We start from the raw sequence: 27,366 nt of genomic DNA on the forward strand, positions 1-27,366 counted from the left end.
ATTAATATAAGATCCTACTCATCAACAGACAAATATTGGATTATTTGAAAGAAAATTTTTTTAGAGAATACTCATCTTAAGGAATTGTCTTAGGGCACCTGGGTGGTTCAGTAGGTTAAGCGTCATGATCATGAGGTCATGATCTCATAGTTTGTGGGTTTGAGCCCATCATCAGGCTCCATGTTGACATTGTAGAGCCTGCTTGGGATTCTCAGTCTCCCTGTCTTTCTGTTCTTCCCCTGCTTGCTCTCTTTCTCTCTTTCCAAATAAATAAATAAACATTTTAAAAAAACTGTCTTATTGATACCTATGGAAAGACAATTCTTTAAGATGAGTATTGTCTAAAAAAATTGAAAGACCAAATTGAAAAGAGGACAGAAAGGATATAATGGCTAGCCTTAAGGACTCCTTTAACAAGACAGAAGAACCAAATTAGACATAGAACAAAAACGAAAGTCCATATCTAACGTAACTTCTCCTTCTTAAAATCCAGCTTCATCTCCTCACCAAATTCCTTTAGCTCCCAAACTCTTCCACCTTTTTCAGAAACTCCCTTAAATAACCTGCTGTCTTTTTAACTTCCCTTTCCCTACAAGATTTACAGAGAGCACTACAGCCTCATCTGTAGGCATAGGGTATACATGTTACTCATGTACCTGCTGGAAGCCAGGAAGTGAAGTTAGCAGACACACCAGATGGACAGTAAGTCTCACTTTGATGTTCCTAACAACTCCTCCTGCTTTCCAGAACTCTGTAATCAGGCTTTGCCAGCTCCAGGCCTTCCTAGGCAAGGTCCTTGGTAGATGTATCCTCGACCCCCCACTGCAAAGAATTCATGCTGCCGGAAAGCGAGAAATTTTTAAAATTATAAAGCCCTTTAGTTCTACTTTCAGGAGATCCTACCAAATTCAGACAAGAATTAAAAATGTTAGTGGCCGTTCATAACCCCCTTTCCTATACACAGAGGACACAAATGACCAGAATTTCTCTCAGGCCCTCCTATAAATAATTTGGGATATGGATCAGCTGAAGGCCAGCGTTCAGGGGTTGATAGAAGCAATACTAGAGACTTTCCCTCTAAAGTACATTGGTTGAATTGTGCACTAAGGTTGTGCATCTAAGGTTGAATTGTGCATTAAGAAAGGAGAGCATCCTAAGTCCTTTTTAAAGTGTTTTATACAGATTTTACAAAGGCATACTGAACTAAAGTCTGAAGCTCCAGAACATAGAAATCTTCAAATTTCCCCCTTAGTCGAATTTTTTTTTCCCTGATAGAAAAAAGAAAAATTCAAAATAGTATGGATGGGTGAGCCAGTCAACCTCTAAGCATTATAATGAAAGCTGCTAACCAGTCTTTTAATGAGCACTTACCAAAAAAAAGGTCAAAATCAACAATTCTTGATTCCTAGCTTGAATCTTTGGAGAAACAAAAGCACAACTCTGAGAACAACAAAGTCTGCCAGACCCTTTGCTATTTGCCTCCAGACATTTACAGATGTTGTTAAAATCAGAACATTGGAGGTACAGTTGTCCTGCCCTTAAGAAAAAGAAACATTTAAATGGTAATTACCCTAGACTTTTGATAACAGAAAAATATACCCCAAAACTTTAAGGAAGAAACTTGCGGCTTCCTCTGTTTCTTGAAGTTGCAAATCCTGTCTTGTCTTTGAAATGTAAAGAGTCCAAGATGTAACTAAAACTCTGCCCACACTTGCCTGAGACTGAAAGAAGAAAAAGGGGGGTGGGGTGGGGAGAGGCTTTTTAAAATACTAGCTGCTATGAAGTCTTCCTTGCCCAAATCTATGCCTTCCTTACTGAAGGGGAGCAGTAGATGCCTCCCCAAGAACAAGCCACTTTGGCATATTGATTATTTTGAATTAAAGTTACCTGAGAAACAACCAGTGCCAGAAGGACACTCTGATCCTCCTTTGTCTCCCTCAAAGCAAGAAATCTATCTCCCGTGTGTGAAGGTATTCTCCCTATCCCAGGAAGTTGGAAGGCATCCTTAACACCAGCGTGATCAATCGGGAATTCAAGGCTGAGAAGGCTTGTTACTTCCTCACTAACTTACTACCCAAAGCCCAAACTTTGTCTTGTCAATTCTTCCCAGTTATTGTTTCTTTGCCTAAAAGGCTGCCTACTTTGGGCACTTCTTTGAGCCTTGTATTTCAGGGACTCCCAAATGTACAAAATCAAATTTGTTTTTCTCCTTTTAATCTATCTTATGTCAGGGCGCCTGGGTGGCTCAGTTGGTTAAGCGTCGGACTTTGGCTCAGGTCATGATCTCACAGTCCGTGAGTTCAAGCCCCATGTCAGGTTCTGTGCTCACAGCTCTGAGCCTGGAGCCTGCTTTGGATTCTGTGTCTCCCTCTCTGCCTCTCTCTCTCTCTCTCTCTCTCTCTCTCTCTCTCTCTCTCTCTCTCTCTTTCTCAAAAATAAAATAAAAACATTAAAAAATTTTTAATCTATTTTATGTCAATTTATTAGACCAGCTGAAGAACCTAGAAGGAAAGATGAGAAGTTTTCTTTCCCTACAGAAAAGAGATAACATATTTGGAAATCTGGAAAGGCAATGGGACATGTTTTGATGCGTTTATCCCATGACTGTTTTTTGTTTTGTTTTGTTTTGTTTTTTGAGAAGGTTAAAGAAGTTGTGTGCTTTAAGTTTTTTTTTTAATAAGTCCTAAATAAAAGGCAATATTTTTAAGTGAAAAAAAAAATCTGTAGGGGAGAGTGTATTTTATTATTTATCATGGCAGCCTTTGGTTTCTTGGAGACATAGTTCTTTTTTCTTAAGCAATTCATGCACACAGTACAAAAGAATATACAGTGAATGGAAAGAAAAGCCTTTCTCTCACTTCTTTCTTGGTTTCCTCAATTCCAATTTGGAAACAACTCCTGCTATGAGATTTTCATGTTTTGTTCTCTTTATTACAGAAACCATATACATCCTCCCTCTTCACACACACAGAATTAAAAAAAAAAAAGGAGGGGATCCTGCTATATAATTGACATACAACATTGCTTAAGTTTAGGTATACAATGTAATGATTTCTTAAAGGTATATGTTGTGAAATGTGCAACACAATAAGGTTAGTTAACATATCCTTCACCTCACATAATTACCATTTTGTATTGTTATGGTGAGAACTTTTTTTTGTTTTTTGTTTTTTTTTTTTTTTGAGACAGAGACAGAGCACAAGCAGGGCGGGGGGAGGGCAGAGAGAGAAGGAAACACAGAATCCTAAGCAGGCTCCAAGCTCTGAACTGTCAGCACAGCGCCGGATGCAGGGCTCGAACTCTCAGACCTTGAGAGCTGAAGTCAGATGCTTAACCAGGCACCCTATGGTAAGAACATTTAAAATCTACTCTCATAGCAACTTTCAAGGATACAATACAGTACTGTTAACTATAGTCTCCATGCTGCATATGAGATCCCCAGAAGTTGTTCCTCTTAAAACTGAAAGTTTGTACCCTTCGACCCATGTCTCCTCCTTTCCCCCACTCACTAGCTATTGGGAACCACACTCTACTCCCTGCTTCTGCATTTAAGTGAGATCACACAGTATTTGTCTATCTCTGCCTTATTCCACTTAGCATAATGCCCTCAAGGTCCATCTATATTGTTACAAAGGCAGGGTTTTGTTTGTTTTCTGTGGCTGAATACTCTATTGTTTATGTATACCACATTTTCTTTACCCATTATGCACTGACACATAGTTTGTTTCTATGTCTTGGCTGTTGTAAATAATGCTGCAATGAATATGGGGGTGCAGATATGTCTTTGAGATAGCAATTTCATTTCCTGTGGATATATACTCAGAAGTGGGATTGATGGATCATATGGTAGTTGATTTTTAATTTTTTGAGGAACCTTCATTCTGCAGGCAAGAAAAACAATCAACAAAATGAAAAGACAGCCTATGGAATGGAGGAAATATTTGTAAACATATATTTGATAATGGGTTGGTATCCCAATGTATACAGAACTCATACACCTCAGTAGCAAACAGAAAACATCAAATTTGATTTAAAAAATGGACAAATTACCTGAATAGACATTTTCCCAAAGAAAACATACAAATGGCCAGCAAGTACATGTAAAGATGCTCAACCTCAGTAGTCAGGAAAATGCAAATCAAAACCACAAAGAAATATTACTGTACCCGTTAGAATGGCTCTTACCAAAAACAAGAGATAATGTGGAGAAAAGGGAACCCTTGAGCACTGCTGGTGGGAATGTAAAGGGGTACAGCCACTGTGGAAAACAGTATGGAGGAGATTCTACCTTGATCTTTTCATTTCACGTTTGTCTCTTGGAAACTGTACCAAATGCTGTCTGTTGTCCTCCTTATCACAGAGGACTTGAGGCCCCACAACTACATTCCACATGTTCCCTTCCCAGCGGGTTCCTAGTTACAGTCTTCTAAGAGGAGGAAGGAGATGAGGAGGCTGGAGAAAGGGGGAAGGAATCTTTCTTCGTGATTCTGATCATGGCAATGGTAGTGACAGTGGCAGACTGCAGCCAGTAGCTGTAGGTGTCCACAGGCTCAAGAAATATTGGTGATTCCAAAGTGGCAGTGGGGTGGGAACGGCAGTAGTTCCAGCAGCCTCTGTAACACTCTTTCTAGTGAGGTTGGTAGCAGCTACTTCTACTCAGCTATACTCAAAGCACCTTCAGCCAAACAGTGCCCAGTAAAGATCCATGGGCTCCTGCCCAGAGGTAGGAGCAGACTTCTGTCATTGGGCAACACTCCCTTGTTCCTTGTTCCTCCGGTCCATCTAACACCTAGCAGCTCACATATATTTGGGAATCACCTTCTTCCTTCTGCCCCCTTTAACCCTATCCAGATCTTCTGATTTAACTACGTAGAGAGGTTTATGTTTTCCTGATTATACACAGAATAAAACAGCATTTGCTTCATATTTATATCTATCTGTATTTCTGTCTGTTATTTTTAATGGTTATGTGGTATTCCATTGTATGGATATACTGTAATTTATAATTAACCCTTAAGAATACACATTTAGGCTGTTTGTAGTACCATGCCATTATAGACTTTGCTTATCCATGTCAGATGTTTCTGCAGGATAAATTCCTAGAAGAGTAATTGCTTTATCAAAGGCTTTGTGAATTTTAAATATGGATACATATTGCCAAATTACTCTCTGAAGAGAGTCTACTAACTTATATTCCCCCAAATAATGAAAGAGAATGAATGCTCACAGCCTGGCCAACAAAATGTCTTTTCAAAATTTTTACTTTTGACAACTTAATAGATTCAAATGATATTGTATTAATAATTAAATATGTTTCTTTAGTAAATTTGAACATCTTTTTAAATGTCTAAAAGCCATGTTTACTTCCTTTTCTGTATACTACCTATGTATAACTTCTTAATTTATCATCTTTGATTTATAATATTTCTTTATATTTCTTTATGATCTGAGGATGCTAATTCTTTGTCATACATATTGCATAACTTCTCCTAGTATGCCATTTTCTTTGAATTTCTATTTTTGCAGAATTTTTTAGTATTTATGTAGTCAATCTTTTCTTTACCTAATGAATATTGTAATTTATGATTCTGGGTTTTGTGTTTCCTATAGAAAGGCCTTCTTCTGAACTCTGAGATTCTAAAATACATTTCTGTGGCTTCATTAATGTTTTTATGATGTAATTTTTTATATATTCAAACCTATGGCCAATCTGGGATATTTGATTTTAGGGAAAGAAGTATTGGTTTGGCATTTTTTCCCCCAAATGGTTAGCAACCTGTTCTAGTATAATTTATTGAGTAATTGATAGTATATTTACTAACCTGAAATTCTACCTTCATCATATGCTAAATTTGAGTCATTGTCTGTACATGTGCCAGTACCAAGCTACTTACACTATTATTTATACAATATTTTAACATTGGATTATTCAGTTTATACTAAAGTTTAAAAATTTTCTTTCATTCTTGAATATTTGTTTTTCCATATAAAAGTTGGAATTATTTTGACTTTTAAAAACCTGTCTTTCTAAAAATTGATATGGCCTTCAATTTGTAATTAGTTTGGGGAAAATGGAACAACCTTCTATATATTTCTTTAAAAAAAATTTTTTTTAATGTTTTTATTTATTTTTGAGACAGAGACAGAGCGTGAGCAGGGGAGGGGCAGAGAGAGAGGGAGGCACAGAATCCGAAGCAGGCTCCAGGCTCTGAGCTATCAGCACAGAGCCCGACATGGGGCTCAAACTCACAGGCTGTGAGATCATGACCTGAACTGAAGTCAGGTGCTTAACTGACTGAGCCACTCAGGTGCCCCTATATATTTCAAAATAGCAGATGATTTCTGATCACAAGGTCACTGGTTATTTCTGCATAATGAAGCTGTTATTGGCAAATCATATGTAGTAAATTGAGTACTCAGCTGGCACTGGTCTCAACATTTTTTTTTTTTAGATTTTTAAAAAATGTTTACTTATTTTTGAGAGAGAAAGATAGCGTGTTAGCAGGGAAGGGGCAGAGAGAGAGGGAGACACAGAACTTGCAGCAGGCTCTAGACTCTGCACTGTCAGCACAGAGCCAATCATGGGGCTTGAACCCAAGAACCGTGAGATCATGACCTGAGCCAAAGTCGGATGTTTAACTAACTGAGTCACCCAGGCTCCTCTGGTCAGACATTTTACAGATATTGGTTCAACATTTTACAAACATTGTCTAATGTAGTTCTCACAGCAACCACATTTCGTATCACTTTTACTTTTACAGATGAAGAGCCAGAAACTTGTAGTTTTAGTCTCCCTTCGGGGATACCATACCTAGAAAGCGACATAATGGCAGTATGATTGTTTAATTTTATGTGTCAACTTGACTGGGCTGACTGCCCATATGTCTGGTAAAACACTATTTCTGGAGTGTGTCTTTGAGGGTGTTTCAGGAAGAGATTAGTATTTGAATCAACAGACTTAGTAAATAAGATCACCCTCACTAATGGCAGTGGGCATCATCCATCCAATCTGTTAAGAGTCTGAATAGGTAGAGGGAGGGTAAATTTGCTCTTTGCTTGAGCTGGGACATCCATCTTCTCCTGCCCTCAGACGTTAGAGTTCTTGCTTTAGACTCGTACTGTGGCTTACACCATTGGCTCCCCTGGTTCTCAGGCCTTAGGGTTCGGACTAGAACCACACTACTGGCTTCTTGGGTTTCCAGTTTACAGACTGCAGACTGGGAACTTCTCAGCCTCCATAACTGTGTGAGTCAGTCCCTAATAATGAATTGCTTTCTGTGTATGTCTCTATATCCTATTGGTTCTGCTTCTCTGGAGAACGCTAATATGAGCAGCTTTATCTTGGACCATAAATCTAACCATTATTCAGTGCTAAAGTACTGTAGATGGACAGCTGAATCCCCATTTTATTAAAAATAGAAAATAATACAATTATGAAGAAGTTGGAAATGCCACCTTGGCTCTTTGTAGACATCTTAATAGGAAGCAAGAGAGTTTTCACTTGTGTGGTATGTATATGGGCTTTTTTGCTTGAAAGGAAAATGTGTTAATCATAAGGAAGGTAACATGGGAGAATGAAGCAAACTCCATAAATGCTTAGGGCTGGGAGGGATTATAGAGGTCACCAAATTCTTTTTTTTTTCTATTTTTTTTTAATGTTTATTTATTTTTCAGAGAGAGAGAGAGAGAGCACAAGCAGGGGAGGGGGCAGAAAGAGAGAGGGAGGGAGACACAGAATTCGAAACAGGCCCGAGGCTCCGAACTGTCAGCACAGAGCCCAATGAGGTGCTCAGACTCAGGATCTGTGAGATCTGGCCTGAGCTTAAGTTGGATGCTTAACAAGCTGAGCCACCCATGCACCCCGAGGTCATCAAATTCTGTCTCATTTTATTGATGGAAGCAATAAGCCCAAGAGAAAGGAAGAGAAATGTCCAAGGTCACATAGTGAATCTGTGGTAGAACTGAGTCTAACATTCATTTCCTGTCACTCAATTTACTGCTCTTTCTGTAGAGTCACACTGCCTCTCTCTAGTATTCATCATGGCAAGGGTATTTCTGCTGGGAGAATGGGCTTTATTTATATACTGAGTTTGCGGTCCTTGACTTGGTACACTTTGAGGTTCCACTGGTTTACATTTTATTGCCTTTCCTATAAGTAAGAGGGAAGGGTTGATGATCTTGAGGTGTTTGGTAGCATGGATTCACTTCTGCATGAAAGCCATCTGATGCTGGCTCCAAGGGACAGGGAAACAGGGCCACTAGGAAGTATCTTAAAACAAAGGTTGATCATGCCTTGCATGAATTGCTATATTCATAAGCTTAGGGATGGAAGTCTGAATATACAGGAGGTCATCATTTCTAGGTAGCTAGGACTTAATAATGGAGCCCTTGGGGTGCCTGGGTGGCTCAGTCGGTTAAGTGTCAAACTCTTGATCTCAGCTCAGGTCTTGATCTCAGGGTCGTGAGTTCAAGCCCCAAGATGGGCTCCACACTGGGCGTGGAGCCTACTTAAAAAATTAAAATTAAAATAAATAATGGACTCTTGATTCAAATAAGGAATTAGGAAGAAAAGTAGCAGGGTCTCAGAAGCTTTATGACATTTTAAATTTGACTTGAGCCCACATCCAGTGTTGGTTTTTTTTTTTTTTTTAATAGGGATCTCTGGGCTCCTTGTTAAAATATAGAGAGCCTGTTAAATATATTTTTGCTTGGCTATTACTGTGAAGGTTCTTTCTGATGTTCCTATACACTTACTATCCAGAGTTATAGACACTGTGAATATTTCATAAGATAGCCACAGATATTAATAGCATTTGGAATGCTTACATAATATGACATTTTAGCAAAAAGTGTTTTCTGTGTGGCACTATTGTTTGCAGATTTTCTTAGCTTTTATATTTATGGAAAACAGAAGAAAATGAATGGCATGCAATAGAAATTATCTTACCTGGGAAGTCCTGAGACTTCTGTACTTATTTTCCTTTCCTCTTAAGCAGAAGCCTTTGAAGTACAAAAGGCCAGGGAATCTAAGGCACAAAGGAATGACGTCAGTAACTCAGGATGGATAATGTCCTGCTAGAACCAACCAACAGCTCCTGATGCTTACCTAAATTGGTAAACACTAAATGGAAATTTCTGAAACTTTCATGGTCATCACAATTGCCTGGGACTTGTTTAAATGCTGATTGTAAGGTTCCTTCTCAAGAGAGCCTGAGTAGCATTCCTTGGATTGAGCTCAGAAATCTGCATTTTAAATAGCTGCTTAAGGTGACTTTCATATTGCTGGTCCAAATCACACAGTGGAGTGTCTGTCTCTATTTCTCTTCAGCAAGACATTCCATAGTGTCACAAGCCACAGAAACTCAAAAGTAGAAGGTACTTTATGGATCATCTCACTTAGGCCTAACTATCAACTCTTGTTAAGATCTGTCCAGAATATGCTCATTGGAAACTGCTTTCTTTTGCAAAGTCCCCATTCTTACTGAATCAAAATCTTTGTCCCCATGGCTTTTACTCATTGTCCTTCTACTTTCAAGACTGTGTATAAAAAGTTCAGTTCCTGTTTGATATATTAAAAGATCACCTTCCAGATCCCTTTGATGCTCTTATTCCCTGTGCAAAACATTCCTATTTGTAAGGCATTCAGTTTGTACCATGATATCAAATTTCAAGACATGAAAAATAGGTGAGCAGGCATTTCCTCTGACCACTCTAGGCCTGTATCTCCATTTGGGATATAAGGTAGTTTCTTGGTAGTTTTTGTTTGTTTGTTTGTTTTGTTTTGTTTTTTACATGGACTATATTTATTTTTTTTTTAATTTTTTTTTTCAACGTTTATTTATTTTTGGGACAGAGACAGACAGAGCATGAACGGGGGAGGGGCAAAGAGAGAGGGAGACACAGAATCAGAAACAGGCTCCAGGCTCTGAGCCATCAGCCCAGAGCCCGACGTGGGGCTCGAACTCACGGACCGCGAGATCGTGACCTGGCTGAAGTCGGACGCTCAACCGACTGCGCCACCCAGGCGCCCCAACATGGACTATATTTAATTGCTATGTCCCTACTAGTTGAATTACCCTTAAACCACCTTAGAGCCTTTCCTATAGTTCAAGTGGGCACTGCAGTTGTGAGATCCATTTTGTCAACTTCCACTTCACCCATTTTCTTACTCCTGATCTATTGCCATATGCCATATGTGTTTGGTGCTATTGAGGTGGTGTCAGTTGCAGTGATAGGACAACTAGGGTGTCTTACTCCCTCATTCTCCTGTGGAGTGGCCTTTTTAACTGCTTCCCTTCCATTTCTTATAAGTTAGAGGGAGTAGTAGCAAGGATATGGAGCACCTTCATTTGCATTATTTCTTCTAAGAACTGCTTCTTTCACTGGCCTTTATTCCAGGGAACCAGCTCCCCCAGCTTTGGGAAAAGTCAGGTTGGAGTTTTTATGAGATTCTTTCTAAAAGGAGTGGAACATGATAAGCAGGGCCAGAGGAATTGACAAAATACATATGGAGGAGATAAGATGGGAGGACATTTCAGATAAAGCATACAACAAGAGAAAAATCTTGAGGCCAGCCTGTGTGAATGTATGATGGGAGGTATATGCATATGTGTCTGTACTAAGGGAGGATCTACGCAAGGATCCTTGCATAACGCGCGGATCTCAACTTAGAGTACCAAGTTCACATTAAGGAACTACAGAAGGTAAAAAGCATGCATAGTGGAGAGGGGCAACTGTTCTCAAATGTCTGGCAAAAATGATTAGACTTTATGCTGATGTTTCATGTAACATGCTGAGAATGAGTTCATCGCATAACTGCCAACACATTAGGAAAATAATCCAACTAGAATTTGATCTGGTATAATTCATTTGTTTAGCCTGGTATCATAGTCTGTCAAATGAAAGTTAGGGGTCAGCTTCTTTAATAAAGTTCCATGGCAGAACATTGGCAAGAGCACAGATATGACTAGTTTCCACCTGAGTTAGAACATTCTGTTGGAAAATAGGCACAGGGAAAAATAGGGTCTGAGACATTGACATTTATATTAGAGCCAAAAATGAAAGTATTACAAAAATTGTGGTATGGCCAACAATTATGGTGAAACTAAACTCAGATTAGATGTCTGTTACTTAGTCTTTACTGAAAGCATAACTTGCCGTGACTTGCATATAAGTAAGTATGCACATAAAACACCTATTTTAAAAAAAAATTTTTTTTTTCAACGTTTATTTATTTTTGGGACAGAGAGAGACAGAGCATGAACGGGGGAGGGGCAGAGAGAGAGGGAGACACAGAATCGGAAACAGGCTCCAGGCTCTGAGCCATCAGCCCAGAGCCTGACGCGGGGCTCGAACCCACAGACCGCGAGATCGTGACCTGGCTGAAGTCGGACGCTTAACCGACTACGCCACCCAGGCACCCCAAAACACCTATTAATATATGTGTGTATTGCTTTAAATAGATTTTCTTGCATACAGTAGTAGTATATTATTATAGATTGATGAAATATTTAAATAATATCTAAAGCAATAAGGTAACTTTAATGATATTCTGTGAGTCAGCAAGATTAGAGGTACAAGTAAAAAAAAAAAAGAAAAGAAAAAGCTATCAGAAACTGCATTAATTCAATTAGTTTCCAGATCAACAGAAAGGATAGTGAATTATGTAATCTGATCACACACGTTGTATTGTATTAAGTTCTAAGCACAACCGTTTTTAAGGATAGATGAGCATGAGTTCATATATAATAGAGTTATGATGTGTTAAGAAAGGTCTGAAAATAACTTCATATACAGGATATTTAGTCCAAGAAGTTTTAGGTAGAAATGATAACTATTTCTAAATATTTAAATAACTATAACACAAAAGGGAGACTTCATTTTCATATTTTTTAGAGCTAGACTTAAGACTAATTAGTGACAGAAATTGAAGAAGATATAAAGAAATGGAAAAACATTCCGTGTTCATGGGTTGGAAGAATAAATATTGTCAAAATGTCAATACTACCCAAAGCTATCTACACATTCAATGTAATCCCAATCAAAATTGCACCAGCATTCTTCTCGAAACTAGAACAAGTCATCCTAAAATTCATATGGAACCACAAAAGGCCCCGAATAGCCAAAGTAATTTTGAAGAAGAAGACCAAAGCAGGAGGCATCACAATCCCAGATTTTAGCCTCTACTACAAAGCTGTCATCATCAAGACAGCATGGTATTGGCACAAAAACAGACACATAGACCAATGGAATAGAATAGAAACCCCAGAACTAGACCCACAAAAGTATGGCCAACTAATCTTTGACAAAGCAGGAAAGAATATCCGATGGAAAAAAGACAGTCTCTTTAACAAATGGTGCTGGGAGAACTGGACAGCAACATGCAGAAGGTTGAAACTAGACCACTTTCTCACACCATTCACAAAAATAAACTCAAAATGGATAAAGGACCTGAATGTGAGGCAGGAAACCATCAAAACCCTAGAGGAGAAAGCAGGAAAAGACCTGTCTGACCTCAGCTGCAGCAATCTCTTACTCAACACATCCCCAAAGGCAAGGGAACTAAAAGCAAAAATGAACTATTGGGGCCTCATGAAGATAAAAAGCTTCTGCACAACAAAGGAAACAATCAACAAAACTAAAAGGCAACCAACAGAATGGGAAAAGATATTTGCAAATGACATATCGGACAAAGGACTAGTATCCAAAATCTATAAAGAGCTCACCAAACTCCACACCTGAAAAACAAATAATCCAGTGAAGAAATGGGCAGAAAACATGAATAGACACTTCTCTAAAGAAGACATCCGGATGGCCAACAGGCACATGAAAAGATGCTCAACGTCGCTCCTCATCAGGGAAATGCAAATCAAAACCACACTCAGATATCACCTCACGCCAGTCAGAGTGGCCAAAATGAACAAATCAGGAGACTATAGATGCTGGAGAGGATGTGGAGAAATGGGAACCCTCTTGCACTGTTGGTGGGAATGCAAACTGGTGCAGCTACTCTGGAAAACAGTGTGGAGGTTCCTCAGAAAATTAAAAATAGACCTACCCTATGACCCAGCAGTAGCACTGCTAGGAATTTACCCAAGGGATACAGGAGTACTGATGCATAAGGGCACTTGTACCCCAATGTTTGTAGCAGCACTCTCAACAATAGCCAAATTATGGAAAGAGCCTAAATGTCCATCAACTGATGAATGGATAAAGAAATTGTGGTTTATATACACAATGGAGTACTACTTGGCAATGAGAAAGAATGAAATATGGCCCTTTGTAGCAACGTGGATGGAACTGGAGAGTGTGAATCTAAGTGAAATAAGCCATACAGAGAAAGACAGATACCGTATGTTTTTACTGTGTTGTGGATCCTGAGAAACTTAACAGAAGCCCATGGGGAAAGGGAAGGAAAAAAAAAAAAAGAGGTTAGAGCGGGAGAGAGCCAAAGCATAAGAGACTCTTAAAAACTGAGAACAGGGGCGCCTGGGTGGCTCAGTCGGTTAAGCGTCCGACTTCGGCTCAGGTTATGATCTCATGGTTGGTGAGTTCCAGCCCCGCATCAGGCTCTGTGCTGACAGCTCAGAGCCTGGAGCCTGCTTCGGATACTGTGTCTCCCTCTCTCTGTGCCCCTCCCCTGCTCATGCTCTGTCTCTCTCTGTCTCTCAAAAATAAATAAATGTTAAAAAAAATTTAAAAAAAAAACCAGAACAAACTGAGGGTTGATAGGGGGTGAGAGGGAAGGGAGGGTGGGTGATGAGTATCGCAGAAGCCCTCTTTTGGGATGAGCACTGGGTGTTGTATGGAAACCAATTTGACAATAAATTTCATATATTGAAAAAAAAAGACTAATTAGTGACAGTTATAGGAAGGGAGTGTTTAGCTTAATATAGAAAGAATTTTCTAAAATCAAAGGTTTCTAACAGAGCAATATAAAAATGATGGCTTGATGATTATATGACTATGATATTACAGAAAGGATTCCTATGCAAAATTTGATGGGAGATAGAATTAGAAACTTTTATGTACTTTTCTATTATATATTGTTATTATTCTAGAATAGCAGCTTGAGTCCTTTAATAAAAAGATAAATTTTGTGGTAGCAAAGTGTGTAAAATGTATTTCCATTTTTTTACCCTTAAAGTTGTATGTAAATATGATATATACTTGTTCTTATTTGTGACACATATTTGTAGATATGTATATTTCTAAAATATGGTAATCAAATATTAATAGAGTTCAGTACCTGAACAATGTTATTACAAAAACAATATAATATTATATCACAAGATTACATGTAACCAGGTGGTATTTGTCTACTTACTTGTATGATTCAAAACCTATGCCTTTTCTGAGATCCAAACAAACAAAACCCCCAAAAGTTTAAGATTTAGGAAAAAAAAAACCCTCCATTCTTGAGAAGTACAGTAGATATTTTAGTATAATTAATCACAGGAGTTCAAGACAATTCTGGTTGGCTGAGCAAGAACCTGATAAAATCTCTCCCCACCCCACACCACTTTTTCCCCATATCTGTTCATATCAGTTAATAACAGGCAGACTTTGGGGCTGTGGGAAGATACAGGAGAATAGCATGATGTCTGTCTTCCAACCAGCTGCCTGGACTGTAATTAAAGCAGGAGAAGGGTTAAGTATGTGGACTCTGAAACCAGGCCTGACTCAAAATTTTACTGTTGTTTCTTCAAAGTTAAGTAAACTTGAGCAAGTAATTCCAATTTAATGTCTGTTTTCCCATTTATAAAATTAAGAAAAAATCTATCTCATAGTGCTCTTCTGACAGTAACAATTACAGTAACAGTTAATATTTATTGAGTGATCACTATGTCCCTGGAACAATTCTAAGTGCATTGAGTGTATCAACTCATTTAATCCCCCTAATATGCTATAAAGTTAGTTGATCCCCCACCCCACCCCACCCTTTTTCCAGGGAAGAAACTGAAGCACAAAGAGATTCAGAAACTTACTCAAGGGAGTAGTATTAACTCAAGCAGTCTGGCTTCAGATATCAAGTTTTGAAGTATTATTCTCTAGCTATATCAAGTCGGTCCTAGCACACAGTAAATAATTTAATAAACTATATCACTATTATTACTTATTTTAGTGAAAACTTGTGTTTTACCTTAGTTCAGACACTGAACTCTATTAATACTTGATTACCATATTTTAGAAATAAAGATGAGACCTGGGCAAAGAGATAATGTTGGAAACTGGCAAAACAGATTGAATGATATCCCAAGACTCTAGACACAAACAGAGCCCTTTAGATTCCAGGTAAGAAGCTAGAAAAGGCCGCTTCTCACTCTGTTTGGAACTTGTTTAGGGCCAACATGGCAGGCAGTAGCAATGGCAAGGCTTCACAACTTTGCCGTCCGTGAACATACACAGTGGGGATTAGGGTGGAAATTGCATGGCAAAGGTGGCCGACACTGTAGTTTGTATACATGCTTAAGCACCATTTTTAGGACGTCTTAAAACAGCCAAAAGATATATTGTGGTGAATCAATTTTCATCATATACACCTGGGGCATCTCAAGCTACTACCGTAATTTGATTATTAAAAATAAATGGGGGTTCTACTTTTAATGATAACTCAGAAAGATCCTGTCACATTGATTGTCCCTCAGATAACGAATAGGAAATCTGGAATATATTTATATATATGTATGTGTATATACATATTTAATATATACTTACATAGTATTTTATAGTAAAACCTGATATTTTAACATTTATAATGTTAAACATTTTAAATGTTAACATTTTTATATATTACATAGTGTGTGAGTGTGTGTGTGTGTGTGTGTGTGTGTGTGTGTGTGTGTGTTTTCCCCCCACTTGATTTTTCAGCCTGAGAAGGGCCCCAATCTGCACATGTGGGATAGTAAAACTTTGAAAAGAAATTCTATTACTTTGGCTTGAAGAAACATCAGGCAGAGATGAGGGTAACCACAGTTGTAGGAAAACAGGGTGGGGGTCCTGGGGAGACAGCTGTAGAGGGAAAGTCCAGTAAGTAGTGTATGAAGTCTTTCCAAATATCTAGGTGACCCTTAAACCACACCTGTGTGTGCTAGACTTCACATAGCACAACAAAGCTAGAAAGAAAGAAATCAGATCAGAACCGCTGCCCTAGAGACAAAGCATGCAGTTTGAATTTAAAAAGCAATCTGCTAAAACAAGCAAATCAACACTGCATGCGGCTGTGTAAGAGAATCAAGAGTCTCCACGATGTTAAACCCATATGTCTAGGATACGATCCAAAATTATTTAACAGAAGGAAGAAACAGGAAGGTGCAAATCATCCATTTAGGAGAAAGGGCCAGTAAGAAAAAAACTGCTCCTGAAATGATGTAGATGTTGAAATTAACAGATAAAAAAATTTTAAAGCAATTGACATAATTATGCTCCATGATATAAAGGAAACGTGCTTGCAAGAAATGAAAAAAGAATAGAATGTTTCAGTTGAGAACCAGAAGTAGGAGATACAATTTCAAGTGTGAAAAACTCATGGGATGGGCTTAATAGTAAAATATAGATATAAAGAAAATGTTCAGTAAATTTGATAATAGAATAGGAAAGGATATTCAATTTGGAGATGGACAGGAAAAAGAATTGAGAAACAAAGAGATTTAAAGACATAAAATTTGCTTTGCCATATGTGAAATTTGATTTCAAGTAGGAAGATAGAAAAATATAGGGCAGAAAAATACATAAAAGCATAACGTCCACCTAATTCCCAGATTCAACAAAGACAAATTTATAGATTCAAGATGCTAAAAGACTCCAAACAGGATAAATATAAACAAAACTGGTATATTATAAACAAGCTTCTGAAAACCAAAGACAACATCTTTAAGGCAGCCAGGAAAAAAAAATGATACATTATATACAGAGGAACAAAATATTATGAACAAAAGACTGCATGCTGTATGATTTTACATGTGAAATTGAAGAAGAAATAAAACTAGTCTGTAGTGACAGGAAGCAGATTTGTGGTTGCCTGGGACTGAGGGTGGGGATGACCTGAAAGTGACATGAACCTTTTTGAGGGGTTGGGAATATTTTATACCTTAATTGTACTAGTGTTTGGGGGATTGCGTCTATTTATCAACATTTATTAAATATGTACACTAAGAAGGGGTGCATTTTATTTTCTGTGTTGTAGGTCAATAAACTCGTTTTAAATAAATGAAAGCAGTGTTTGGAAAATATTCTCCTAAATGTAACTGTGTATCAGTGATCCTAATGATCTCAACCTATGCTATTGCCTTCTCAGGGGGAGTTTAAGATAGAAGAAGAAAATATACCTTAGCCAATATAGATTTAGAAAATAATTAAGTCAGTATGTGTATGAAAACATTTTCAGAGGTGCCAGATTAGCAGAGCAGCAAATTTTCTGATTGGGTTTCTATCGGCTTGTTCAGATATTTAGAATTTTTTTTTTCTCTTCAGTGATCCAAATTTGTTCATTATTTTGTATCAAGTGAAACTTCTTGAAATCATGCAGTATTGCCTAATACGTCTTTTTCAAACCTAATCCTATGCCAGAATCCTACCAAAAAATACGAGATTCTGAGCTTTCTTGTGCCAGAATGCCCAGAATAATATTTGTAGTTTTTCAGTATCTTACAAAATTATTATTTTAGGAACTACAAACACTTTGAATTCGATGTCATTTTAATTGCTCCATTCATATGAAATGTGGCAGGGTAGGATCTATTTGGTAGTTTATCTGCTCAGTGTATCTTTATATTCTCTATGTTTGAATTAGGATATATTAGGATTTTTCAGGACCACTCCTTGCATTGAATTGTAACAAGTCACGTAATGTCTTTCTATAAAACATTTTCTTATTTTGTGCAAATAGCAAAATCTCAGTTGTGGGAAAAACAAATCACAATTATTAGGAATTATGTAAAATGTACACTGTACAGAAATACTTAATGTATGCAGGCCAAAAAAAAGAAAAAGAAAAAAAAGCCATATAGTATATAGATGCTATGGCAAGAGAGCATCTCTGATCTCAGATGGAGGCTGGTTTTATAAAGAAAATAAAGAGATAGCATAGTGCCAAATAGGGCTTGAAAAATGCCACAGAGATGGTTCTTCATCACTCAAAACACTTCTCAGTGCTTGCACATAATATGGTACCGGTGACTAGGACTTGGATTTTTAATATAGTCATCCCCCCTTCTTACAGGTATTGTCAAGCCCGTTATCTCTTAACACTTCATTTGTCATGGTGCCGTTTTGTCTAAAATATATACAAAAGAAGGAAAAAGAAAACATCAGACATTTTTCCCATTAAAGGTTTGAGTAAAGGAAAGAGGAGTGCTTTGAATGAGTAATTATTTAACATGGACATGATCTAGTTCAAATTAGCAACTCACCTAGAAACGCTTTATGGCTATTGCTGCTGTTTGTTTAAGTTTCATTGAGCCAGCTTTTATAAATTATCCCTTAATATGGTCTGGACAGTTTGGTTTGGGGAGAATGCTCACTTTCCCCAAGGAGCTAATGAAAATTCAGTGTTTGCCTATTCCCTGTACCTCATTGCAAAAATCAATGTCTGAAATACAATAGCTGCATAGTGATGATCTGTAGTTGTGTTGCCTTCACAGAGGTGAAAATTATAGCTCAAAAGGCAATCTTTCCTTCTTTCCTCTGAAAACTTTAGATTCACGCATCTGCTGCCTTCTTGACCCTGAGCTTTGTATCTTCTTGCCAGACAAGAATGTTTTCTCCTTCTTTTGTGGATAGTGTTGACTCTTCCTGGAAGCTTGGCCCAGGGGGTAGCTGCTTACTGCACACCTGTAGCTAGATTTGAAATCTCCACAGTATCCCTGACCAAAGAATGATGCAAATTGAACATTACAGAGTAGCTTTCTGACTTTTTAGCAGTTAATTTTGTTTGCTAGTATGAAAACACAACAGCAGCCTGTTCACTAAGTCAACAAACTGAGGAAGGTGTTTCCTTTATTGCAGTTTGTGGAATGAGGATATTTGCTAAGGAAGAATGGGAAATGGGATTGGGGGAAAGAGGATAGGATTCGGGCCCCTTTAATTCCTTTAAAACAGGAGTTTTAAAATTTTTTTAACTTTTTTTTAATTTATTTTTGAGACAGAGAGAGAGCATGAACGGGGGAGGGGCAGAGAGAGGGGGAAACACAGAATGGAAGCAGGCTCCAGGCTCTGAGCCATCAGCCCAGAGCCCGACGCGGGGCTCGAACTCACGGACCGCGAGATCATGACCTGAGCTGAAGTCGGACGCTCAACCGACTGAGCCACCCAGGCACCCCTAAAACAGGAGTTTTAAAAGGAGGTCCAGGTAGGTTTGTTGAGGACCTGAGATCAAAGATGAGGTTTCAGGGATGTTTAACGTGTGCAGGGTTATGAACTTAATGTGAATTTCAGAAGGCATGGGTTTCATTGAATGTCAAAGGGATGCCACCTCAACGCATATGGTTACAGTCTGATATTGTTTAAGAGATAGCAGTAACTGTGATCTTCAGCAGTCCACTTACTTGAGATGCTGTCTTAACAAACACACAAAAGGAATAATAGAAATACCTCACATAATTCTGAAAAAATGCTTGTAATGCATGTGGTCACCACTGATATCAGTTATTAGTATTTGATTTGTCTAAGGATAATCCTAAGGGCAACTAATAATAACTAACCTGGAGAAGGGAAGATTAGAACAGAACCTGTTATCTATCTTCCGTATATTCTACGAACTATATGAATGAACAATGACTAAGAGGGGGACATTGAACTAAAGAAAATTATATCAAGATGGCTCTATAAAGAACATCCCAGTGTGCCAGCACTAAAGATGGGATAGCCTGCTTCTGTTAAAAATGTGTTTTCTGTGCCTGGAGGTGCAAAACAATTGCTGACTAACTCAGAAAGGTTGAGAAACTTACCCAAGTCTGTGTAGTTAATAAAGCCAGAGTTGGGATTAAAACTTTAATCTGAAAGCCCTTGCTACCCTTGCTAAATTTATGAGCGATAGTGATTCTCTTCGGACTCATTTCCCATCTCTCTTATAGAGGCATATGTTTGCCTATAGGTGGCACTGTTGAACAATTTGTTAAATGACTTAATTGCTAAGTTAAATAAATATGTATATTCACTCATTAAATTTGTCTTAGATTTTAAAAACCCCAACTGTAATTTATTTGAACCTGTTCTGGATAATGCATAATATTCCTTAAAGGTAAGCACCAAAATTTGTTCTAATTCCTGTCATGGCTGCTGCTTGCTTGGCTGGTTCAGCCCCCATGTTTGAAACAAACAAGTGACCCACTGCCAATGCCCTCATTTAAGCAGTGAAGAAACACTACAGATTCTCCTTGATGAAGGACACTGTTCCTTCATCACATTCTTCTCTTTCTCCCTGTGGTGGTGTTTGAGAACAGATAGCAGAATATCTAATCAGCTGTTGCTTTGACCAAATTGCCCTTAGGTCCTGGTCCCTTGTTTATCAGCCAGCTGAATAGGATGTTTTGTTGTCATGCAGAGGTGGGTGGATTGTTTTCTTCTCTTTCTCAAGAAATCTTTTGCATTTGGAATGCTAAGCAATTATAGCATCTAATTCTAATGTATGTAACAAACCTCCTGTTTCACCTCAGCAAAGGCTCATTATGTCTTGTAAGTGTGCTACATGTTGAATTTGCACCTTCGGTAATTAGTACAGCTACTATGCCAGCCCTCCTTCCCGCCTTTGCCAACATTTTCAGTGTTAGCAAACAAGCATCAATCACGAACCTGATGAGCAAAATTGAGGCCTCTCTGTGCAACTCAATGCACAGACTGGACTGAAATCCCAGGTTTCAAGAGCTCATCTCTGCCAATATTGCAACAATATGTAACAAAAGTAACAATAGACAACTTAGTAATTTATGGTTTTTATTATTCATTATGTGCCAGGTACCGTGCTGCTACGTGTGTTAAATGGATTATTTCATGTAATCCTAATAAGAAACCTAAGAGATAGTTGTCATGTTTGCCTGCTTTATAAATAAAAAATTGAGGCACAGAGAAGATAAATAGCATGCCCAAGGCCATAGAGCTATAAAGTGTTGGAACCAGAATGAGATGACAAGCAACATCTGCCCGTTCCACATGGGAAAGTTAATTCTAACCCTTTGGAAGAACTCAGATTCTCTGACCCAGGTCTGGTCAGGTCACCTTGGAATCTATTGTTAGTTGCTCAGAAAAGGTGTGTGGAGATTCCATTTATTAGATAAGCCTAAACAAGATGGAACACTGGTATTGGAAGGCAAGAAGGCATGGAACATGTCCCAGAGGCTCAGAGAGATTCTGAAAGGGGTTCAGATAAATAAGAAAGCATATAGGAGAGTTAGACTTTTTTTTTTTAAACAGCTGATGGTCATTTGAATTGATTTGTCTGCTGGGATGAATTCTTTCTGGCGTGCAGGTGTTATTGTTGCTACTGTTGTCAGGGAGTGAAGTTGGGGAGAGTAGAATTTAAGAAGACTAAGTGTTTACTAGTCAGCGTCAACTAAGCGTTGCCACTGACTGAATCTGCAGCTCCACTTTTGGTGATTGGGTTTCTTTTTATTCTTGGGACCAAGTGCCGCTGATGTCCTACTTGTAGCCACTAAAGTGCTGGTTTTGTCCTTGTGAATCAAATGTACTGTCTTAAACCATGACCTTTTTACTGGTTGTTGGAAAAAGAATAGTGTTTAGAAACATTTTGCCAAGGCTAATTTTATTAAATTTGAAAGATGGACCTTCATTTTGAGATCATGTTCTTTTTGGTTTCTCTGATGCTAAATTCTGACTTTCCTACCCATCCACTTGCTGAATGTGACAAGTTTTTAGATTCCCGATAGGCATGTTGCACCTGCTTTTTAAATTAATAGTTTTTCTTCTTACTGAAGTACTTTAATGCCAATGACAGCTCTAGTCACTGCTATTTTCCAAGCAGTTGTTAAAATAGGCTGCTAAATCCTAGGATCTAGTAAGACAATATTTATAGCACTTAAAATTCTATAGTTAGACTATCAGGATAAAAAATTGTGACCTTAAACATATTAGCTCTGGAAACTTAAGCAATGTACTTAACTTCTCTAAACCTCAACTTTAACATCTGTCAGATGGGAATGACAGTATAGGTCCTCATGAGGATTAAATCATATTATCCATAATTAATTTAACACAACACAGCATCATAATAAGTACTCTTAACTGAAAGCACTGGTATTAAGATGAGTCACGCTGAATTCCTTGGGCCCAAATGAGTTAAAAGTTTTCATGCATTTAAAAATCAGTATGCTATCTGTTCATACAGAAACAAAATTGTCCTTGAATTCAGCTTATTAAATAAGGACCTCTGTGACAATACAGAATGCAAAATTATCGGCATATTCTGGAATTCATACTCTATGTTGTGTACTTCCTAATTTAAAAACAAAACACTTAGAGAAAAACATGTTCACTACATAAATAATTTTTAAAAATCATTTAACGAAGTTGAACAAGTTTCTTTGTTGGAACTGCTCATGTCTCTAAAATGCAAATGTGCATTGGGAATACCCAAGAGGAGGGGGGTTTGCATATGCAACAGCGTACATGTGTTTTTGACCAGATTCTGGGGTTTTTGAAGTAGCCATGGAAGCCAATTTGGAAGTGCAGCTTGATTCCAATTAAGTTTTAGTTGGCATGTCCATTTCCAGATCTGGCCCCACTTGGCCTGGTGTAATCTTACAGACTTAAATCTTTTGTCCTGAGTTATTAACCAAAACATGAATATGTTAGACTACATTAAGATCTCAGTATTATTTCATTCAATTCAGAAACTCATGTTGGAAAGGATAATTATTTGATACTTTATGGGCCAGTATATAATAGTATGGGCTATGAATGCACCTGGGTGCTGATAGTACTTAAAATAGTCCAGGAGCCACCCTTACTTGGAAGGGATAGTGCTAGAACATAGACCATCAGAGCTGAAGGGTATCATTCCCTGTCCTCTTTCTTCCTCTAAATAAAATTTTACTTAAAGCATCCATCTGCCGTCCAGTTGCCTTGTTCATCTCCAAAACCAATTCAACCCAGAAAGTTAGGCAGTGCTATCTCTAGATAGCTTGTCTTCCAGGTTGGCCTCCGCCTACCTAGGTATGTTGGGAAGCTGGAGTTCCACTGCTCCAGGAGCAGTTCTATCCTTCCTGCGCTCAACTTTATCACTTGGGTGGTACTTTCCTGCTTTGCTCTCTGTGCCAGGGATCCAGGGTTAGATAATAACAACAGTAACACAAATATTTCAGAGACCTCAAACTGAGAATCTGTTATTAGCCAAAACATATGAAAAGCTGCCTACTATCACTAATAATCAGAGAAATGAAAATCAAAACAGTAATTTAGCAAAATGTAAAAAGATTGCTTCTATCTAGTGCTGATCAGTTTGTGGTGAAAACAAACATCCTTATATATTGCTGATAGGATATTGTTGCAAAAGTGATCTAAAGTGTGTTGTTTTATGTGTATTTCTTTTGACCAGTGATTCAAGAAGCCTTAGTACATAAGAGCATTTGTATTAGAATATTTTTGGCAGTATTCTTTGTATTTGTTGTCTTCCCTGCCTGGAAAGGTCTTGCCAGAGATAGATGCACATCTCACTCACTCACTGCAGTTCTTGGGTTACACACCTTTCCCTGACCTCTTATGAAAAACAGTAAGCCTCTCCCATTCACCTTTTCTCTAGAGTCCCCTGTTTTTGTTCTCCACACTTACTACCCTGTGACATGCTTTTATCTCAGTTCTTTACTTGCATTTATTGTCGGTCTCCCCATTAGAATGCACATTCCATGAAACCAAGATTTTGTTTTGTTCACCTGAGTGTCTAAAGCAAATGTGTGTAGACAGTTATAATAAATATATGATGAATGAATGCATTTATAAGTTTAAAGGAGTGAGTTATATCAATATGTACTAACCCAGAGGGAAGAATAGGTTATACTGTTGAAAGAAAGCAAGTTTTGTAGAAAAGTGTATGAGATGACCCAATTTTTATAAAAACATGAAATATATATATATTTATGTATAAATATGTGTGTATATGTCCTATCCATAGATAGGATCTGTGTTTCTTCTATCTATCTATACTAATTTCTATCTGTGATTAATAATCACAGAACAAGGTATAGAGGTTATATGCTATATTGCAAATTAATATAGGTTGCTTTGGTGTTATCGGAGTTAGACTGGAGAGGTAAGGAAGAGATTGTTAATTTTTTTGCACCTTCATATTGTTGTCTTATGACAACAAGCATTGTATTACTTCTCTAACAAAAACCGAAAAAGAATACCCAATAAAATAAATGTAATCATATGCATATAAAATGACTCTGGGCAATTTCTTTAAATGTAATACAGCAAATTATATTATTGTATTCTTGCACAGTTGGGCTTCTCTGCATCTTCACTATACCAACGTCTGCAGGCTTATAGCAGATAGGTAATTAGCTTCATGGTGGTTTACCAGAGTCTCAGGTTTACATGAAACATGTAATTGTTTGTTAAGGCTTAGCCAAGAGGACTCCTCTACCTTGAGCCTTCACTCTTAATTGTCTGAGACTTTGATAGAAGAGGACAGTGGTTACCTATTAGAATTTTTGCACTTCTTATAAACAGTGATGTACCTAAAGCAAGACAGGGATAGTGGTCAGCCTGGAGTGCAGGTGTCAAGGGGATACATTCTAGACAATTAAAAATCAATAATAAACTTCACTAAGAGTTCACCTGCTTTTTATTATCACCATGTGCCTGCAATTCTAAATAATGTGTGTGGTTAAAATTCCCCTCCAAAAAATGTTTGGCCTAATTTCTAAATGATTGTTGAGGTTATTGATGAGCCAGAATGGACTGTACCATCCTTGGTATGACACTACTCAGATATATCTGATTTTAATAATGGAAGGTAATATCTTAGTTTTATTAAGCACCTATGATAGTAAATGCAATGCTAGGAATAGAAATAGAAAGTTGAATAAGACATTGCTCCCATACTCAAGTAGCTCTTAGTGTAGAGAGGAAGCAGACACAGATGCAACTGGAGAAAATATGGGGCATGTAATTTAATGAAGAAATCTCTCAAGTGCTTGGAGGATACAGAAGAGGAAGTGATTAGTTCTGCCTGGGGAATTCATTCAATACTTTTTCGTAAATGTTTACTGAATGAGTTGTTCATACTGGACCAGGCACAGTGAACGAGACATCAGAGCTTATTTTCAGGTAGGACGGTGCAGGTTACAACATGAGTAAACTGAGTAAGTTCAAGCAGAGGATAGTGCTTGAGGATGCTGTAATCAGAGAGGGCCCAAGAAAGGTGTAATCAGAGACAGCCTCCTAAGCCGGTTGAGGCTAAATGATGACATGGAGAGAGCAATACAAAATCAGGAAGAATGGGTACTCTAGATTCCAGAGTTGGCACGGGCCAGACCACGTAGAACAGAGGCTTGCAAACCTGGCTGCACTGAGAATCGCCAGGCCAGTGGCACATCCTCCATTATTGGTCTTGGCATGGGGCCCAGGCAGGGCTATCTTGCAAAAGCTCTACAGGAGATTCTCATATGCAGCTGGGACTGAGATGCTACAGAGTGCAATGGGAGAAGTCTGATGAAGGCCACAGGAGGTTTTTAAGAAGAGGGATTGGCATGGTCTAATTTACATTTAAAAAGTATTATTGCTCCGTGCAGGAGTGATCACACAGAGGGCAAGTATTAAAGCAGGGGAGAAAATTAGAAGGCTCTTGCCATCATCCACTGGGGGAGGTGCCTACAGCTTGGACCAGGTGGAAGCATTGGAGAGAAATGAAATCAGAAACAGCTTTATGGCATTCTGCTGGCCTTGAAGAAAAAATTAATATTTTTACTTTAGATGGACGAATGGGAATAAGACCAGGAAAAGGAATGAGAAGTGACGTGGGTTGGTATGGGAAGGTGATGGAATTTTGGGTGACACAGGTGTGGACAGATCCAGGACATAGCATCATCTGAACTGCTAAGCAGTTCTCTTAAGACTGAGAAGTTAAGGCTTTGCCTTAACATTGTTAAGCAGCAGTGGTAATCTTTGGTTCCTCCTTTGGGTGATCTCTGTTTTCTTTCAGAGTTTCTCTCCATGTTAGAAGGTTTCCTATCCTGGGGTGGTATTATCTTGGCTAGGTTTGAGATTTGTTGAGATTTTTTTTTTCCCTGTCACTGTTGTATCATTTTAACAGTTGCTTCTGTTTTCTGCCTAATGTATCCACTGCTGCAGAATAGCAGTGGTTAAACACAAAATGAGTCACAGAGACTTCCAAGTGGGCTTGCACCCAAGCTTCATTATGTTCATGCACCATAGAAGCAATTTTCCGTATGAGACTCCCTGAGTAGCACCTGACACTGAGGTTCTCAATTCCCAGGTCAAGAGCCTCATTAAATGTTTTTCTTGGGTTCTCCTGTGCTGGGACTTTATGTCATAGACACTGTGCTGTGTTGGCATCAAATGGTGATGCCATGTGTTAAGTAATCTCTTATTGTCTCTCATCAATGGGGCAATGGTGGGACTTCATGCATGAAGCCATGAAAACAACTAGTTTTCTGTAAGGCTGAAACTATCTAATGTTAAAGTTTCTAAACTTAAAATACATACTTCCCAAGATGAGTGATAACTGACATGTCTTTTTTTTCCCCCTGGCTTAGCAACACATTGTCCTCATGCTATGCTATCATCTTTCTTCTCAGAGAATGATCAGTCTATCTGTACCTATCTGTATGGGGGGATTAAATTATTGACCAAGAACACAGTCTATAGAGTCAGACTTGTCTTCCATTCAGGGTTTTACCACTAACTAAGTATGGTTCTGTGCAAGTTTAGTTACCTACTTAACCAGTCTGAGATTTTGTCCTCATCTGAACCTTGCTACTTAATAAGTTAACCTTAACCAAGAGAGAGCATCAGCATCACCCGGGAGACTGTTAGAAATGTGGAATCTCAAGCCCTATCCCACACTTACAGAATCAGAATCTACATTTTAACAAGATCTCCCAGTGATCATATAAATATTAAGGTTTAACAAACAATAATCTAGAAAAATTTGTGCTGTGTTCAACTTACCCATGGGTAAAAATGTCTATTCCTGAAGAATGCCAGCAGAGGAAAATTCCTTGTTAGTTGCAATTTTCATTGTAGAATGAATTTTTAAGAAGCTTATTTGTAAAAGAAATAATGGAGAGAAAAGGACAAACCATTTTATATTTGAGAAGGCAAACAGGCCTTTAGTTACCCCCTCAAATTACAAAAACTGAGTGGCCACTCAATCTGTCTGTACCCTGAGTT

Source organism: Prionailurus bengalensis, chromosome E1, assembly GCF_016509475.1.
Source record: "Prionailurus bengalensis isolate Pbe53 chromosome E1, Fcat_Pben_1.1_paternal_pri, whole genome shotgun sequence".
Lineage (NCBI taxonomy): Eukaryota > Metazoa > Chordata > Mammalia > Carnivora > Felidae > Prionailurus > Prionailurus bengalensis.